Source organism: Lissotriton helveticus, chromosome 9 (genome assembly GCF_964261635.1).
Source record: "Lissotriton helveticus chromosome 9, aLisHel1.1, whole genome shotgun sequence".
Classification (NCBI taxonomy): Eukaryota; Metazoa; Chordata; class Amphibia; order Caudata; family Salamandridae; genus Lissotriton; species Lissotriton helveticus.
The window spans coordinates 113,900,411-113,917,318 of NC_136070.1; positions in this window are offsets into that span (position 1 = coordinate 113,900,411).

The following is a 16,908-nucleotide window of genomic DNA, read 5'->3' on the forward strand; positions in this document are numbered from 1 at the left end:
TTCATGCTAAATAAAATTGCATTAAAAAAAGGAAACATGATCAATAAACCAGGGTGGGTTCTATATATCCCTTCAACCACAAAGAGCATGTGTGAGTCGGTGAAGTGAGCTGTATGTTTGCTTTATAAATATGCTTGCCTTCTCTGATATGACAACCGTATGTATCTTCTTGAAAAGTGCTTAAATGTGTCCTTCTGTAAATTAATTGGTGCTTGCGTAAAGCTCTCCAATAATACCTTGAGGTGTTTCCCGCTATATAAAACTACATAAAAAAACAGGAGATGGAGGGCAGAGCTAGTGAAAACACAAGCACTTGTACGGAATGCTCCAAGTTGAAGAAAAAAGTGTCTCCCTAAATAGGAGCAGTGGATAGACACAAGTACTTGGTTCATGCTCTAGGGAAGGACCAAACACAGAAAGAGGCATGGCACATTCATATCATGGACAAACAGGGACAAAGGATTTCAGAGCGATGTTTGAGCGAGCAAATGGAAAGCCTAAAGCAGTTCTGGCCTAAAGGCAGGCTGAAGCCCACAGATTAAACACGTGTCTCTTTGAGACAGCGTATGCTCTGTCTAGTCGAGACCTAAAAAACTGCTCCTTTGTCCACATGGAATAACATTTAGAATAAAATGCCACCACAGTGGTATGATATATATACGTGTGCATGTTTTACAATGTATGTGTCATGACACAGTGGGAATTTGATTTTACTTTTAATTTACCAGTTTCAGATTATAGGCGGCAAACTTGGAGCAGTAAATTAAAAAATATATAAGAAAAGGTGCCTCAGAGCGAAAGGAGAGGCAGGGGAACAAAGGAGAAGAGGGTGTGGAGAGAATTTAATACAAGCAAATGACATGACAGGGGGAGCAACAGGGAGCCAAAGGTGGGGGGGATAGACCTTGTGCAATGGAAGAATTTTTGGGGGATGAAGGATAATTAAAAAAAGGCAAAAATAAGGGGGAAAGCAACTGACAAGCTGGTTAGAAGGGAGCAACAGAGAGAGAGTGGAGAATGCCTGATTTTTGTTTTTGAATGGAGAAGCAACATACATGGAATCGTAAGTAACACATACAATCCCATGGAAAGAAAAGAAAAAAGTTAAACCATGAATGTGACCCATGGAAGGATACAAGTCATCCAATTAATAGGGTGGTAAAGAAACTATGCTTCAGGAGAAGGACAAACACAAGAAGAGGAAAGAAAGCTATTATATAAGAACAAAGAAAATGTGATAGACAAAAAAGTCAAGCAATGGGATAACACAAAGCCCACTTTAAGTTTTGGTATTGTCCACAATAGGTTTTAGACAACAGACAGCAAAAATGTTATCTATTGGCGAGATCCAAAAAAGAACAAATACACTGTGTTAGTAAGTGTTCATTATTGCATTACATTGTTGTTGTTGCATTGTACGTTTAATGTTTACTCTCTGTGGGTGTCACCTGCCATACTCCATTCTCTTATTTTGTTTTAGACTTGCACTATGCAAGGACTGGGTGTGTTCTATTGTTACATTCAGGAATCCTGCCATTGCCCCGTCAACATTGTTCCATGCTTATCTTTTACAACAGTTGAGGAATATTTGCAAACATTGTGTCAGTCAACCACATTGATCATCTAATCAGGAGACACCAACATTTGTAATAAATTTCTCTCAGGCTGTTTAAAGAGGTGTCATGATTTGCTGAATTACTAATGTTTGGATATTATGTTTTATTACTCATGATAATTGTATGTAGCCAATATGTTCCAGTGTAACATGGTGGCCTTGTTAAATCACAATTGACTCCTCACAGGCTGTTTAAAGAAGTGCCCTGATGTACCATGACACTTCTTTAAACAGCTTGAGAGAAATGTATTAAGATTTGACAGGGTCGATATCTAGGAACTACAATTCCCATGATCCTATAAAAAAGCGACGGCTGGGGAAGCTGCATTATCACACGCACCCTAGGCAGTCATTGCTTTAAACATGAAAGATACAAGTGCATCTAACATGAAAGCACTTGTACGAACAACAGGCACACCCGGTAATCTCTTAAACATACTGAAAGAAGCTAAACGTATATTGCCAGTGACACTCTGCATTTATATACAAAAATGCTTCCTACTCCCATGCACCTATGGGATGCCAGTGACTGCTGGAGACGCAACGTCACTATGCGCACCCCAGGAAGGCGTCACTTCAGACACCGGAAAACAAACGGGTGCTCCGGTGCTTACAAACAGCCACAGGCATGGGCGTCCGCAGGGGAGGGAAAGGGGGTGCGCTTGCCCCCCTGGATCGCCGGTCCCATTCCTTTTGGTCCTTAATGTTGAAGATTACAGCAGGCTGTTCCCCTGCGAGAAGCCCAAGGAGTTTAAATGTTCTCTCACTTGGGGCCTCTCGCACTTCTCTTTGAACTCTACAGGCTGCAGCAGCCCCTCCCCGACCTCAAGCAGACTGTGGACAGGCCCATTGTCATTCTCTCTGCTGCTGATCATCAAATAAAGAATGACAATGGGCCGTCTGCATTAAACGTGCCTTGAAGGCGAGTGAGGAAGTTAAAATGTTGCCCCCCCCTGGAAGGCGAGTGATGAAGTAAAAATTTTGCCCCCCCCCCCCCGGAAACATGTCTGCGGACGCCCATGGCCACAGGTGCAGTGCATCTCACTTTCCCGCGAAATGAGATGCACATAAATACGCGCCCTCCCTTCCATTTCAACATCGTCGGGAGGAAGGAGTAGACACGTGTAGGTGTGCGGCGAGGGACGCACCTTGAGGCAGTAAGAGAGTGAATGAGTGAAGGGGGTTTCTCCCTGGATATTTCTGAATGCAAGTAAGTGTGTGATGGACTAACCTGAACTTCTCTTAAAAAATTACTATCCCTAGAGTGTGACTACAGTGGTCTCTCAAACCTTCTTCCATGGGGTATTAAAGTCCCTACGTTGGGGTAAGGTTGTGAGCTGGTCTCACAATTCAGTAGAGAAAAGCTTTTTATGATTTTCCTTACATGTGCAGTTTCACAATATCACATTAGCATGCAATGCTGCATGCTTACATATCATATAAACGTTACTTATGTCTCAACTTATTCGGTAAAGGCACCTTAATAAATCATTTATGTATTTACAGGTATCTACAAACCATTTTAGTTTAGAAGTGGACACAGGTCGCCCTACCAACGAGGCAATTCTTAGTACAACAGTGCCTCACCAGGAGCCCGTTTGTTCTTCCTGAAGAATGCTGCGGACTCAGCAGAGCCACAAAGCAGAAACATGTCGACGACGGTAATAGTGGTGATGGAGTAATAGTTCCCCTTTTCCCCACATTTTCATCTTTTAAGACCAAGTGGTTTATCCAGTGAATAAATAAAATTTAGGATGCCACATTGTTTTTTAATTCACTGTTTACACAGGCCCATTGTAATTTAGAAGGGCCTTCCTGTCTTCAGGTGTAGGCCTGCTCTTCATCAAACCGGGTTTTTGGAGAGGGAGGGTTGTCCTACGGTAAGGGATGACACCTGGTGGTGTGTGAGGACAACCTGTTACATGTTTTTGTATGTCCAGCACTCCTATTAAGTAGTGCCAAGAGGGACACTGTAACGTACCTGCATATAATTCTCGGGTAACTTGTACATATAGTAAGCTGGAGGCCTACTCACCCTTAAGACCCAGTGCCTCTAGTGCCTTCCCCTGGATACCCCGGGGTCGAGTGTTGACGACATAATCTCCTAAGCCATTTTCTATGAAAGGATAGAAACCAGGGGTCTCATTTATGAGGCCGTGCGTCACTTTTACGCCGCCGGTGCAACACTTTTTGTGACGAACCAGCAGCGTAAAAAATGTGCCTTGTTGCATCATATTTACAAAGTGACGCATGCAGGGGGGCGTTCCGGCGTAAGAAAGGGTCCTAGAAGTGACGCAGTGAAATCTATGAGATATCACTGCGCCACTTCTAGGACACAAATGCGTCAATATTTTACGCCTGTCTCACAGCAGGTGTAAGACTGATGCAGGCCCTTTCACATGGGGCTTGCCCCATGTGAAAGGACACATTGCTGGAGTTGCGTCACTTTTGTGACACACTCCAACAATGCCTCACTTTTGCGCCATACAGATATGTCAGAAATACTGATGTATCTGTAACTCCTTGCGACATGATGCGTCATACATTAAATATGACGCATCAATCATGTCGCAAGGAGGGCGCACTGAGAAGTGACTGCGTCACTTCTCATAAATGAGACCCCAAGAGCTTTTCTTTGGTTCAAGGAATATTTCACCATTGGCAATTTAGTTATCTTTCCCTCTTTAAATCTCTTTTTTTTAATAGTATAAACAGTGTTTCTTTTCTCTACTTAAATATTCAATGTCTTGATTTTTTTTCTGCACGAGTTGGTTGACTAATTTAAATTCTATCTGGACTCTCATTGCAACTTGGCAATGCTAATCATGCCTCTTTCGAGCTTTTTCTTTCTTTTTCTCTATGCCGTCACTGCTATATTTGTGGCTACGCTAATCACTCAATCATGTTTAGATTAGTGATATGCCAATTTGAGACAATTAGTTATTACACTAGTATTTCATCAATGTTGAATAATGCTTTGATTTGTTGTATGTTTAAACCAAGAACCTTGGGAAAGTCGTCTGGGATAAAACCCGTGTCGGCTGCCTGTTTTCTAAATGAACATTACTGTTACTGTTACACCTTGAACGTATCAACAATAAAGACTGGCCCTGCAAGACTGGCAGACCACCAAGAAAAGATTTTGTAGTGCTCTGCTCTTTAATGTGTGATCAAAATGAAATGGAGTAGTTTCTCTGTCTCCTATTAGTGTCTGTTCTACACTAGCTGGGTGGCATAATGTTCTGCCCATTTTGAGCACACTCTCCTGTGTGTACCATCTACTCACCCGGCATTTTGGATGTGCAAATAGATATGTATACTACTGCCACCACTCTTTGTTTGTATACTGTACAAATACAACAATATGCAACAGAATAGGGACCTAGCAATTGTTGCAAAGGGCCTTCAACACTTGTCGCTGCATTTTTTGTAACCCTTGAATCGTTTGAGCTACAAGTAATTTTTTTTCTTGTTAAAATCTGCAGATTATGCAGCAGGTGATGGATTATGTGGCAAACGTGGCAAATACATAATGATTCGAAAAATGATGCGCAAGCGCATAATTCCAGTGTCCCTGGGTATGCCAACTACTTGCATGTGCGCTTGATACAAGCAATGTTTGTGGTAAAAATAAAATCAGGGAAATCAAATTAACAGTAAAAATTAGCACACCAGACCATAAACGTGGTCCACAAGAAGCCAAAATAACAGCCAAGCACTGACCTGTTGGATCAATCCTTCTGGCACCACCAGATTGCCCTACAGGCCAGTTCGACCCTGTCAGCATAATGCCACCGAAGAATGCAAATAAAGCATTTCTCTAATATTACACTGCAGGGCATAAACACTTTCTGTTTCGCTTGTTTGATTTGAAAGTGCTTCTTTCCCCAAAAAGGAGTACCTGATCAAACATTTTATATGTTTGATAAATCTGAACAATAACTAAAAAAAGTTAACTTACATGTATACATTCCCATTGCGCCAGAGTATTGGCTAGAAATAAAGCAGTGAGCCCTTGAATCACTAACTTAAACCACAGGGCCTCAATAAAGTAAAGAAAGGTCCGGCGGCACCCATAGCTGTAATAAATAACTTCTTTTAAATATACATTTATATGTGTCAGTAAAGGCTCTCTGGCTCACAGAGGCGAGATGCTTATGCTAATAAAGGGAAGGGGGAGTGGGAGCTGCGATGGAAAACAGAAGCTCTCTCGGATACATGACAGGGTTGGCACTGCTAACCTAAATAAATCAGTCCACTTTCTTAAAATAAAACACAGAGGCTTGGTGCTGTTCTACTGCACGTCCTCTGTTTCACTGCGCTATAGAGCCTTGAGAGGCATGAAGTACAGTCGCAGACACGCGCAGCCGACCCAGATCCTGATTGGCTACTCAATGCTGTCATCCCAACAGGTTATATATCTATAGCAGTGGACCCTGTTACAGAAGCACCATGTTTGAATCAAAGCAATTGTACAGAATACAACCTCTTTCTAAACTTCTTGGGGCAGAGATATGAGTAATTTTGTATTTATTTATCAAGGAGCTTTCTAAAGCTCTACCTTTCTGCATACAATTACTTCAGAAGGTATAATAGAAGGAAAACAAGCAGGGCCAAGTCTTGTACTGCGGGTGGTGGTAGCGGTAGCGGAAATAGTGGTGGTGATTAAACATTGGTCATAATAGTGGGAATGATGATAATGGTGGCAGGGTAATGGTAGTGGGGCAATGGTGTTGGTGGTGATAAGGGTGGGTGTGTAATATTGGTGATGGTGATTGTGGTGGTGGTAGTGATGGTGGTGTAGTAACGGTCAAGGTGAAAATGGCGTTGGTTGTAGTGGTCAGGAGATCAGAGGTGGTAATTGTGATTGTAATGATGTGGTATTAGTGGTAATGGTGGTGGTGGTAATGATGGTGGTGACAATGATGGTGATAATAGTGGTAGTGATAGTGGTGGAGGTAATGTGGTAATGGTGGTAGTGGTAACCACGGTTGTGGTATTGGTGGTAGTAATTATGGTGGTGTAATGGTGGTGGTGGTGGTAATGTTGGTAATAGAGGCAATGGCTGCTCGGTAATGATGGTGAGACAATGATGATGGTAATCATGACAGTGGTGGTAATGGTGATAGTAAAGGCAGTGCTGGTGAGGGTGGTATTGGTGATGGTAATGTTCATGTTAATGTGGTCGTACTAAAGTATGGTGGTGGTGGCAATGATGTCGACAATAATAGTTGTGGTAATGGTGGAGGTAATATGGTGGTAATAGTGGTGTTGGTAACCATGGTGGTGTTAATAGCAGTGATGATAGTAGTAATTCAGCTGAAGATCTGCCACAGGCCAGGCAGCAGCCCTGATCAAGAAAGGTCTCATAGGCTCATAAGAGGACACAAGTGATCTCCTGCCACGTACAGCTGCTGCTTGCCTGTCTCTCCCCCCGCTGGTCTATCTGCTAAACTCCCGTCCAACTTAATGACACCAACCAACACGCTGGACAGCAGGGAAGTCATTGAGAGTGGCTTTGGAAAAGGAAGCACACCCAGACACACGGTCCACGACCCCCGGACACGGAGCAGAAAATTGATCTACAAATTAAAGTTCAAATTATAGGACAGGGCAGTGAAAGGCACACACAATTCCAACCATAAACATCCTCACACACAGCAAGAGAGGCAGATGAGAAAGAGCATGAACAAGCCAAATAGCAACATGAGCAAACTTACCAGTGCAGGCAATAGAACAAGACGGCAACAAGAAAGCAAGCACGGTTGGCATCCACCCCTCTGCCGCACTCACCAAATTCAAGCTCTAAAATCGACACCAAGTCAATCTGCAAATATTTCATCCCAATATCGCCTCGACAGGATATACTGGGAAAGAACAAGTTACACAGCAACGCATTAATACATACACCTCTACAAGCCAAAAGGTGCATGAGTCAGAGTCAGAGCCAGGATATGATCCAGGAAATGAGAAGCCAGGGCAGTGTTAAAGAAAGGCAAGGGCACGGAGATACAGAAGTCTTTGAAACCTCAACATCACCCGAGCACTCAGCACCCCAGGAGGAGATGTGAGTCACATCAGGCCAGACTCCGTGCCAGGAAAAAAACCAAGACGTACAAGGGCAAGGAGACCCAGAAGTCCTTGAAATGTCGCCAGCATCATAGTATTTAGTACCCCAGGGAAAGAGGCACGACGTATCAGGCCTGAGAACTTTGGAAATCTTAGAAATATCTTCCACTCAAGAATCAACAAACAAAGGTAAAGACCACCACTACACGCACGGGGAACTCATGACGGACTCATGGGCAGAAAGCAGAAACAACCCGCACACTCTGTCCCCGCCCCCTTCCCACTCACGGAGCCTATCAGCAATTAAAATGATCACTTTTAACCAAAGCCTACCCTTGATGGAGAAGGAAAGGAGAGAAAATAGCCTCTCGGGAGAACAGAACCTCCTCCATTCCAGAGCTGAAACTAAGTGCACACCCCAGATGGGATGTCACAACCAAAATTCTTTATAATCTTCAACCAACTCCACCTTATCAACGGCCATCAACGCGCTCACCTGGTAAACGCAAAAATTGGAAATACAAATGGATACCATGCAGGCAATTGTGATAGCCATGATTAACATCAAAGCTAAAATCAACACTCTAACTGGATAATTGGATTTGCTGAAGTCATTACCACCCGCCAGGTGTTCGTGCTTACCGATAATGGAGAAGCTTAGTTCACTACCGGAAGTTTTAACATCCATTATCAGAGAACTTAAGCAAAGACATCAGACCACCACAGTCCAGTCCCACCAAAGAACCCCCGAAAGAACATTAAAAGGATGCAAATGGAATTAACGACCCAGCTAGTGTGGCAAGCACCCCAAATGTGCCATCACAATCAGCAACGAGGGATGTGAACCTCTGTGTGGGCAGCACATGCCCAGTAGAAAAGATCACTGAGCAGAATTAAACCCAAGTTGGCATACCCATCCTCTGTCATCTTCACATCTGGCAGCAGTGACGCACCAAAGCACATCAAAATGCGATGAACCCTGCACAGGCAAAACCTTGTACAGTAACTTCGGCGGAACAACCAATCTGGAACTCACCACAGAACCCTCCAAAGCACTATCACGGAGAGCAAAGAAACACTTGATAAAACCAACGAGCTAAAACCAACAAACAACGTAGTCGGATAGAGGAAATACAGCTGGGCCTGAGAGAACTAGTTGGCCCTCATAGCCTAAAAATATACGCAAAAAAGGTTCTCATAATAAAGAACATGGAGCCACAGATATTCTATCAGATTTTTCAAAAGGAAAGCTGTAGAACCAGGCCGGAAAATGGCCAGCCAAATAATATGACAAAATCTAAATAACCACAAATCCACACACCAATGAGGGACTGTCAGACAAGATGGAAGAGCACACCTATCATGCGCCGGAAGTGCCATCACAAACGGTCAGCACAGGTACCTCTCCTATGAAGCAGTATCAAAAAAGTGATAAGCAGGAAACCCGGCCCCACGCTATGGACAGAGAAATACCAGCCCCCCGCTACCGAACCAAAATGACCTCTGGGGGATCAAAGTCATCCACAAAGATATCAGAGCAACCATAACAAATACACGAGGACTGACCACAATTTCAAACGACGAATGCTATAGGGCACAAGGGAAAATGAAAGAAGAGAATAACATCACAATCTTCACTCCCGAATACACCTCACGGGGAAGTGGTGACATTTTAAATTGGTCCAATATTATACAAGTATTTCAACATATTCCTTAGCTTTCCTCGATTGTGATGGAAGACCTCATCCAAGTACAATTTAAGTTATTGGCCAAAAATTAAACAAAAAAATTGTTAATACTAAAATGGAAAAATTACTCCATACCACAAAAAATCATGACAGAAAAAGATCGCTTTGCGAATTGGGGGTTCATGGTACACATTCCTAACGAGGAAAAATACCCATTTATGCTAAAAGGTGGCATTAACATAAAAAATCCAGAGAGCGCACAAAAGTCCTGCTTAAAAGGAACAAACTACGTTGCTCGCACTATAGCTTTCCCCAATTTAAGAATAAATCTTTCACCTAATTCTACTCAAACAAGGCACACGTACACAGAAAGTGTAAAAATAGATCTTGAAAGAAACCACAAGGAAGGAACATCAATAACCTGACCACCGTTAAGAATAAATTGCTCCTAGCAAACCAAGAAATGATTCTCACAGCTCTGGTCAGAGGGACACTGTGAAAGTAATTTCATGGAATGTGTATGGGTTAAAAGCCACATTACAGAACATGGAATCATTTGACTTTCTACAGTCTGGGGATCTGCTATGTCTCCAAGAAACTTGGCTCTTAAACTCAGAGGCCATTCCAGGCTTCACGGAATTTCAGCAGCCGGCAAAAAAGCACAACATATTTGGAAGACCATGGGGGGGACTATCAATATACACATGAATCAGCAGTAACATAAAAGCAACACCCCTACTCTATACGGGCATGGCTAAAGCTAATCTTTTGCAAGGCTTCAAATTGAATGGCTGCCCAATAAATACTGTACTTGTGAACATCTACTTTAACAGTAATGAATCATCAAGACCCAGTGTCATAAGGGCTCTATGGAACACACTGGAAAGGCTACTAAGTAGTCAGCCAAACTGCGGGATTATAATCGCTGGGGATTTTAACACTCAAAATTTAGGGACTGCACCAAATGATGCCCTGCTAATGGACACGGCTGGAAAGCTAATGAATACATTTCTAAATATATACAGATTAAAACCAATACAAATCCCCAACACCCCCCCCCCAGGCTGTCTTGAATATAGAACGACAGGGGAAAATAAAAACCACAATCAACTATATCTTCGCGTGTAATCGCTTGCATGGACAAGTGTCAGAATGTCAGAAACCCATGTTCTAGATGAGTGACCATCTCCCACTGGCCATAGTCTTTGCATTACGAATGGCCAGGCAACCGCTCATTGCCATAGTGGGTCACACTAAGGGGGAGGAAATTCACACCTTACTAAAGAGAATTAAATGGAATACAATAGATACAACAGCCCTATGTAAGTGGAAAAGCATCTGGCCCAGATTCACCCATGGGTTTATTGCAGGCAATGTTTGCAAAAATTGGATTAAACTGGCGACAGAGGTGTACGAACTTTTGATATGCAGACAAACAAACATCTGGTGAGCCTCAGGAGAAAGGATCTGTTGCCAACCACAACCCCGGTGTGCAAAAGTGGGGCAAAGCAAGCAGGCCTTGAGATCAGCCATGCGCACCCAGAAGCAAGAGGGAATGGACAAAAGATTCCAAAATCAAGTCCTAGCCGGGAAAATACACAGGAAAAACATATGGGATAGCAAAAGACAACAGCAAGACTCTGAATGGTTGTACATTCAAAGCCTGCTGACCCCAAACAAACAGCCAGGATTTTGGTCATACATCAATAGGCTCTCAGGGCATGGCCATGACAGGTGCAATGTGGTTTCCAGCCACTCATGGATTGCCCATGTGGCTACATTGTATTGTCACGCGCCAAGTAAGGCTCAACCACATCAGCAACATCTCTATAGCACCGATGATTTGCGAAATACTCTCCCTCCACCCATAGAAGATACAGCCGTACAGCCGGTAACAGTGAAACTCTCGTATTGCGAAGAAACATTAGTGCACCAGGTCAAAGCGAACTGTGTTACACTAATTCTAAAAAAACACCAGAAAGGACAGGGCACCAGATCCCAACGGCTCACCAGGTCACCTCTTCATAGAAGACTGCATGTCCTGGGGTACCATACTTATGCCACTTTATCAGTATTGCCTTACCAACTCGACAGTCCCGGAGTCTTGGAAAGGCTCTTTGCTGCAACCCATTCACAAAAAGGGAGACACCAGGGAACCAGTGAACTACAGGCTGATTGCTCTCCTGGACATCGAGGCAAAAGGATATGCAAGCCTCCTTCTGCAAGATTTACAGGAATGGGCTGTTGATAATGAAATTCTACCATCCTACCAATCCAGTTTTAGACCTGGAGCATCTCGCACAGAAAAAGCAGCTTCCACTCTATGCATGTTTTGTGGACTACATGGCATTTGATGGCGTCAACCGGAGCCTGCTGTGGCAGAAACTGCAAAACTGGGGGTACCACCGATACTGCTAAAAGCAATAATCAGTCTCTACACCGGAACCTGGGTACGGGTGAAATTCATGACGAATGCATCCACTAAAAAGATCCCAACAGATCGGGGGCTGAAACTAGGTTGCGTACTGAAGCCCCTTCTTTTTAATCTATACACGGCTGACCTCAGCAATACATTATCCAAGGGTAACCTTCTATCTCCTAAAATTGGCTCGACCAGATTATTTTTAATGCAGTACACGGATGATATGGTACTATCGGACCACACCAAAACAGGCATGCACCAATTACTGGAAGCACTAAACAAGTACAACAACATTAACGACTTATGAGCAGATGTGGGAAAGACAAAGGTAGTAATATTTGGGAAGTATGCCAATAAACGTAGACAAGATTGGAGACTGGGCATCTTGAAAATAGCACCAACGACCAAAAACAACTCCCTGGGGGTTTGGCTCTCTAGTAATGGGAAGGCCATGGCACACATCGCTTCCACTGAAATAAAAGCTAAGTCAGTGACATATGCCCTATGCCAACTGAATTCTAAACTAAGTGGCTCATCCACTAAATCCATCAGAAAGGTCATATGTGCCAAGCTTTCTACCCTCACTCACATATTGTATTGTATTGTATTGTAATTGCATTTATATAGCGCTTACTACCCCTGACGAGGCGTCAAATCGCTTTTTCGGCGGGTAGCAGCTACTCCGGGACCCATAGAGAATTAGTGTTGAATTAGTATAGTGAAACATTCAAGTACATTTTAAGTGGTGGATAGGTTAGTCAGTTATTTGTATTTGGAATGATAGCAGAAGGATAGAGGAGGACAAAGGTTTGTATTTATTTATCGCTTGTTGACGCACGCTATTCAGGAAGCCTATAAAGGATTTGTGGTGAATTAATATGGTGAAATATGAGGTAATTTCAGTGGTGGATATTAGTCTGTTACTTGGAGTGAGAAGGATAGCGGAGGGATAAAAGGGGAAGAAAGATTTGCATTCATATAGCAATTGTTACCCCTGATAAGTGTTGAAGCGCTTTTCTGGCGAGTAGCACGCCACTCCGGAACCCATAAAGGATTAGTGTTGAAAATGATTATAGTATAAATATGAAGTAATTTGAGTAGTAGATATGTTATTCAGTTATTTGGCCAGTATATTAGTATAGTTGAATATGGAATTGGAGAAGTGAACATGTTAATCTGTTAATTTTGATTGAAAAGTATAGTGAGGGATAAAAGAGTGAAGGATTTTTTTTTTAGGTCTTAGCAGTAGGAAGATGCTTTTGGATGAGTAAAAAGGAGTTTCGGAGGGGAGGAGTGAGAGGGGAGAGTTTAGAAAGGTTTGTTTTAGGGAATTGGTGTAGTAAAAAGAGGTGTCAGATGATGCAAGGAGGGGTAGAGCAGGAGAGAGTCTAGAAAGGGTTATTTTGGCGATCATAGTAGTGGTATGGGGGTTGGGATAAATGAGAGAGCGGATGTAGAGGATATATTGATAGATGTAGAGGATGAGAGATAGGGTAGTGCATAGGAAGGAGTAGTAGAAAGAAGTTTGAGATGAGTCGGAAGGTTGGGCTAGAAGATATATTGAGCGAAGTATAGGCTGAGAAATAGGCTAGTGCATTGGAAATGCTAAATTAGAAGAAAGTGATAAATATATAGATACATAAGTACATTGAAAGTATATAGATACATAAAGGAAGTACGTATATTTAGATAAAATATATTGATAGAGGCACAGGATGAGAAATAGGGTAGTGCATTGTGTATGCTTTTTCAAGAGAAAAGTAACAGACATACAGATCCAAGTACATGGAAGGTACATAGATGCACAATGGAAGTATGTACATGTAGACCAAAGATGATTTTTATTTATTGATTAATATTATTATTATTTTTTTCCTTTTCTCTTAACACCATAATTATTTTACATGTTTTATAAAGTAATACACAAAGATAGGTACATAGCTATAGTGAAAACAAATGCTTATATACAGAGGGATATGCTGTAAATTTCTGTTTCCATATGGTGCTTATGTGGGGAAGAGCCAAATCTTGAGTAGTTTTCTGAAGATAAGGTGGTTGTCGGTGGATCTTATGTTGGGGGGTAAAGAGTTCCATAGTTTGGCTGCTTGAACAGAGAAGGACGTGACACCCATGTTTTCTTTCTTGTATTGTGGGATTTTGAGGCGAGATGCTCCTTTAGAGTGGAGGTTCCTTTGTTGAATGTGTATGGTGATTTTATTTTGTGATATTTGTGATATTTGTGAGGTTATTTGTAGAGCGCGACGTTCGCTCCGGAGGGAGCATCTTGGCGCTAAAGAACCTGAGTGGCCAATCCTGCGGTTGAAGAAGGGATTAGATGGCCGCTTTAGATTTTAGATTTTATTCCTGATGAAGAGTGGTCCTATTCCATGTATTGCTTTGTGGGTAATACAAAGCAGCTTGAACGTGGATCTTCTGGCAACTGGTAACCAATGCAGTGCTTTCAAGGCAGGGGAGATGTGGTCTCGTTGATGGATATGGAAGAGTAGTCTGGCAGCCGAGTTCTAAATCAATTGTAGTCTTTTCATGGTCGTTAAAGGTGATCCGTGGTAGAGGCTATTGGCGCAATCGAGTTTGGATAGAACAAGGGAGATGGTAGCTTGGACCTTGTGTCAAAATCCCAAATGAGGGAAAATTTGTTGCAGCGTTTTTATAGTAGCAAAGCTTGATCTTGCTAGTTTATCCACTTGGGCATTCATCGACAGCTTGGAGTCCATGGTCATTCTGAGGTTTCTTACTTCCTTCGATACTTTAGGCAGTGATTCCAGTTCATCAGGCCATGCGGCAAGCGGGTTGTAATTTTTCCAATTGCCACACGTGAGTATTTCAGCTTTTGAAGCATTCAATTTGAGATGGCTCCAAGTCATCCACTGATCCACGGCTCTGAGACTGCTGAAAATTGGTGATTTTCCAATGTCTTTGGGGCATTCCAGTTGAAGGAGTATTTGCGTGTCATCTGCATAGTTGTAGCACGTGAGGTGAAATTTATTGATCAGTACTGGTAAAGACTTCATGTAGATGTTGAAAAGCATGGGCGAGATGATAGAACTTTGAGGGACCCCTGCTTTTGTGGAGTACGGTTTGGACGAGAAAGGTGGGGTATGGATGACATTAGTTCTGTTTCGAAGGTAGGACGTGATCCAGTCTAGAGCAGTTCCCTCTATGCCGTCTTCATAAAGTCTTTGTTTCAGAGTGTCATGGTCAACCGTGTCAAAGGCAGCTGAGAGGTCCAAGAGGAGTAGCGCAGCAACCCCGTTGCGGTCAACTGTATTCTTTAGGTCATCCCAGATGGCAAGGTGGGCAGATTCAGTGCCTCTTCCCGGACGGAATCCTGTTTGGAAATGTGAAAGTATGTCATTCTCTTCAATGAATTGTGACATCTGGGCGACCGCTGCTCTTTCTATCAGTTTGCCCAGGAAAGGTCCATTTGTAATGGGTCTGTAGTTGTCAGGGTTAAGCGGGTCCAAGTTTGTTTTTTTCAGTAAAGGGTGTATGTATGACTTGAGTTCTTCTGGAAATATTCCAGTAGTTAAGGAATTGTTGATGATTCTTCTTACTGGAATGGCAGCAGAGGTTGTTAAAAGAATTGTCTTGAAAGTTTGTGGCGGACAGGGGTCAGAAGGGCTGCCTTCAGGCCTGCTTGCTTTGACCAGGTCCATAAATTCATCGTGTGAGATGTGTTGGAAGGAACGGAGGGGCTTGATTAGAGTATTCTTGGCTAGTTGTTTTGTAAAAGGGTTAGTGCTGGTGCTTTGTTTCTGTTTTAAGTACGAGTCCAACGTGGCTGCTTTGTCCGTGTAATGATTTGTCAGTTTGTCTGTGAAATCTTGAGTAACAGGATGAGTTCCTTCTAGGCAATTTGGTTTTCGAAACTCATCGAGTATTTTATAGAATTTTTTATTAGCACATTTAGTGTTTTGAATTCTGTCTGAATAGTACCTTTTCTTAGCTTTTTTGATAGCCGACTTATATAATCTGTTAATTTTCTGTAGGTGAAGTTTGTCTTGTTTGGCGTTTGTTTTGAGCCAGGTACGTTGCAGCTTTCTAATTTGTTGTTTTATGTCTTTTATTTCTATGTTTCTCCAAGGCGCTTTTTTTCTTTTGTTCTGTTGTGTGGTTTTGAGTGGTATCAGGATGTCAAAAGCTTCCTGTAGCCACTCATATAGATAAGGAACAGAATTTATGGTTTCCAGATTTATACTGGATGTTAGTTGTGTTTCCAAGTGTTCCAAATTGAGTTTGTTCCACGGCCGATAGGTGAATGGATGTAAGGTAGTTTTAGGTGAGTCGCTTAGTGTTGTTTTATGTTGGAAAGCAAGCAAGTGGTGGTCTGACCATGTGACTGGAGTTATAGTTTGAAAGGTAACTAGTTCAGTATTAGCAAAAATGACATCTAGGATATGTCCAGCGGTGTGTGTCGGATTGCGGACAATCTGATGCAGGTTCAATGCGTCTAGGCCGGTGATTATTGTTTTTGGATGGGTCATATTGGTTTTATCAAACCAAATGTTAAGGTCACCCACAACGCATAGGTTGGAGTGTATTGTTATCAGGTTTGAAACTGTGTCTAGAAGTGCGTCTGGGAATGCTGCTTTGCTAGGTGGAGGTCTGTAAAGGAGCAGGAAGTTACATCTTGGAACAAGCCAACTGTCCAGCGTTTAAGTGAATTTTCCAAATATCAACACACCCCCGGAATGCACTGGTCCGATTGGAATTCGGGCTAAACAAACAGAGTTACAAGCGTTGGGCTTCGATCGTGCGGTTCTATCGAGGGGAATATGTGGCCCCTTCGCACTCAATGAGAGCAATCTTAAAAACAATGTTTGAGAAAGGAAATAACTTGTGGTCCAAAGGCCTGCACTGAATTGCACCTTGACATTTTCAACTGACAGGATTTTATTCATCAGCCCTATACCCTAAAATCGATCTTAAAAAAACAAGTTAGACTACTCTCTAAGGAAGAGGACATGAAGGAACTGAAGCTCTCCAGCAGCAACGTTAGGATACTTGCTACCTCCTACGAGGACCGCCTAAGGCAGCCATACCTTGATGCAGCTTTAAAAAAGTCCATTTTAAAGCGAATCTTAGCAGTGAGA